Raw genomic sequence first — 2,500 nt, 5'->3', positions numbered from 1 at the left:
TTTGCACTGCAGGCATTGGTGGTTCAGTGGTAGAATTCTCGCCTGCCACGCGGGAGGCCCGGGTTCGATTCCCGGCCAATGCAACAGGCTTTTTTTTGGGCGACACAAACATCTTTCAATAAAATACCACTTTGGCAGGGATCAAAAGGTTTCGCTCTCCCCGTCGGGGAATTGAACCTGGGTCTCCCGCGTGACAGGCGGGGATACTCACCACTATACTAACGAGGAGACAAGGACTGGAGGGCTGCAGGAAGGCCATGTGTTGCGTACTCCTAGTTGGACTGGAGGCTAAGAAGGGAACACAGTTTCTTGCATCTTGGCGTCAGTGCATTTGCTTTGTCTTGCGCAACTGTGAACACCCCCTTTTTCTTTGCACTGCACGCATTGGTGGTTCAGTAGTAGAATTCGCGGGAGGCCCGCGGGAGGCCCGGGTTCGATTCCCGGCGAATGCAACAGGCTTTTTTTTGGGCGACACAAACATCTTTCAATAAAATACCACTTTGGCAGGGATCAAAAGGTTTCTCTCTCCCCGTCGGGGAATTGAACCCCGGTCTCCCGCGTGACAGGCGGGGATACTCACCACTATACTAACGAGGAGACAAGGAGACAAGGACTGCAGGGCTGCAGGAAGGTTATGTGTTGCGTACTCCTAGTTGGAATGGAGGCTAAGTTGGGAACACAGTTTCTTGCATCTTGGCGTCAGTGCACTTGCTTTGTCTTGCGCAACTGTGACCACCCCCTTTTTCTTTGCACTGCACGCATTGGTGGTTCAGTGGTAGAATTCTCGCCTGCCACGCGGGAGGCCCGGGTTCGATTCCCGGCCAATGCAACAGGCTTTTTTTTGGGCTACACAAACATCTTTCAATAAAATACCTCTTTGGCAGGGATCAAAAGGTTTCTCTCTCCCCGTCGGGGAATTGAACCGCGGTCTCCCGCGTGATAGGCAGGGATACTCACCACTATACTAACGAGGAGACTCGGAATGTGGGAAGGCCATGTGTTGCGTACTCCTAGTTGGAATGGAGGCTAAGTTGGGAACACAGTTTCTTGCATCTTGGCGTCAGTGCACTTGCTTTGTCTTGCGCAAGTGTGAACACCCCCTTTTTCTTTGCAGTGGACGCATTGGTGGTTCAGTGGTAGAATTCTCGCTTGCCACGCGGGAGGCCCGGGTTCGATTCCCGGCCAATGCAACAGGGATTTTTTTGGGCTACACAAACATCTTTCGATAAAATTCCTCTTTGGCAGGGATCAAAAATCTTCTCGCTCCCCGTCGGGGAATTGAACCTGGGTCTCCCGCGTGACAGGCGGGGATACTCACCACTATACTAACGAGGAGACAAAGGCTGCGGGAAGGCCCTGTGTTGTGTACACCTAGTTGCAATGGAGGCTAGGAAGGGAACACAGTTTCTTGCATCTTGGCGTCAGTGCACTTGCTTTGTCTTGCGCAACTGCGAACACCCCCTTTTTCTTTGCACTCCGCGCATTGGTGGTTCAGTGGTAGAATTCTCGCCTGCCACGCGGGAGGCCCGGGTTTGATTCCCGGCCAATGCAACAGGGATTTTTTTGGGCGACACAAACATCTTTCAATAAAATACCACTTTGGCAGGGATCAAAAGGTTTCTCTCTCCCCGTCGGGGAATTGAACCCCGGTCTCCCGCGTGACAGGCGGGGATACTCACCACTATACTAACGAGGAGACTCGGGCTGCGGGAAGGCGATGTGTTGCGTACTCCTAGTTGGAATGGAGGCTAAGAAGGGAACACAGTTTCTTGCATCTTGGCGTCAGTGCATTTGCTTTGTCTTGCGCAACTGTGAACACCCCCTTTTTCTTTGCACTACAAGCATTGGTGGTTCAGTGGTAGAATTCTCGCCTTCCACGCGGGAGGCCCGGGTTCGATTCCCGGCCAATGCAACAGGCTTTTTTTTGGGCTACACAAACATCTTTCAATAAAATACCTCTTTGGCAGGGATCAAAAGGTTTCTCTCTCCCCGTCGGGGAATTGAACCACGGTCTCCCGCGTGACAGTCGGGGATACTCGCCACTATACTAACGAGGAGACAAGGACTGGAGGGCTGCAGGAAGGCCATGTGTTGCGTACTCCTAGTTGGACTGGAGGCTAAGTCGGGAACACAGTTTCTTGCATCTTGGCGTCAGTGCATTTGCTTTGTCTTGCGCAACTGTGAACACCCCCTTTTTCTTTGCACTGCACGCATTGGTGGTTCAGTGGTAGAATTCTCGCCTGCCACGCGGGAGGCCCGGGTTCGATTCCCGGCCAATGCAACAGGCTTTTTTTTGGGCGACACAAACATCTTTCAATAAAATACCACTTTGGCAGGGATCAAAAGGTTTCTCTCTCCCCGTCGGGGAATTGAACCCCGGTCTCCCGCGTGACAGGCGGGGATACTCACCACTATACTAACGAGGAGACAAAGGCTGCGGGAAGGCCCTGTGTTGTGTACACCTACTTGCAATGGAGGCTAGGAAGGGAACACAGTTTCT

The 2,500-nt window shown here is 52.5% G+C and overlaps 9 non-coding genes across 9 annotated transcripts; 6 read left to right on the top strand and 3 right to left on the bottom strand.

Moving 5' to 3' along the window:
* Positions 1-12: 12 nt before the first annotated feature.
* On the top strand, positions 13-83 carry trnag-gcc (transfer RNA glycine (anticodon GCC)). The gene has a single exon. It is a non-coding gene; the product is annotated as a tRNA-Gly (tRNA).
* Positions 84-525: 442 nt separating this feature from the next.
* On the bottom strand, positions 526-597 carry trnad-guc (transfer RNA aspartic acid (anticodon GUC)). The gene has a single exon. It is a non-coding gene; the product is annotated as a tRNA-Asp (tRNA).
* A 161-nt stretch (positions 598-758) lies between these two features.
* trnag-gcc (transfer RNA glycine (anticodon GCC)) lies at positions 759-829 on the top strand. Its single transcript has one exon. It is a non-coding gene; the product is annotated as a tRNA-Gly (tRNA).
* Positions 830-1,119: 290 nt separating this feature from the next.
* On the top strand, positions 1,120-1,190 carry trnag-gcc (transfer RNA glycine (anticodon GCC)). The gene has a single exon. It is a non-coding gene; the product is annotated as a tRNA-Gly (tRNA).
* A 290-nt stretch (positions 1,191-1,480) lies between these two features.
* trnag-gcc (transfer RNA glycine (anticodon GCC)) lies at positions 1,481-1,551 on the top strand. Its single transcript has one exon. It is a non-coding gene; the product is annotated as a tRNA-Gly (tRNA).
* Positions 1,552-1,624: 73 nt separating this feature from the next.
* trnad-guc (transfer RNA aspartic acid (anticodon GUC)) lies at positions 1,625-1,696 on the bottom strand. Its single transcript has one exon. It is a non-coding gene; the product is annotated as a tRNA-Asp (tRNA).
* Positions 1,697-1,841: 145 nt separating this feature from the next.
* On the top strand, positions 1,842-1,912 carry trnag-ucc (transfer RNA glycine (anticodon UCC)). Its single transcript has one exon. It is a non-coding gene; the product is annotated as a tRNA-Gly (tRNA).
* A 298-nt stretch (positions 1,913-2,210) lies between these two features.
* trnag-gcc (transfer RNA glycine (anticodon GCC)) lies at positions 2,211-2,281 on the top strand. The gene has a single exon. It is a non-coding gene; the product is annotated as a tRNA-Gly (tRNA).
* Positions 2,282-2,354: 73 nt separating this feature from the next.
* On the bottom strand, positions 2,355-2,426 carry trnad-guc (transfer RNA aspartic acid (anticodon GUC)). Its single transcript has one exon. It is a non-coding gene; the product is annotated as a tRNA-Asp (tRNA).
* Positions 2,427-2,500: the final 74 nt, after the last annotated feature.

Source organism: Nelusetta ayraudi, unplaced genomic scaffold (assembly GCF_046127955.1).
Source record: "Nelusetta ayraudi isolate G7.1 ecotype Tasmania unplaced genomic scaffold, CSIRO-AGI_Nayr_v1 ptg000006l, whole genome shotgun sequence".
Lineage (NCBI taxonomy): Eukaryota > Metazoa > Chordata > Actinopteri > Tetraodontiformes > Monacanthidae > Nelusetta > Nelusetta ayraudi.
Note: the sequence above shows the minus strand (reverse complement) of the source record. Positions and strands in the feature narration are given on the sequence as shown.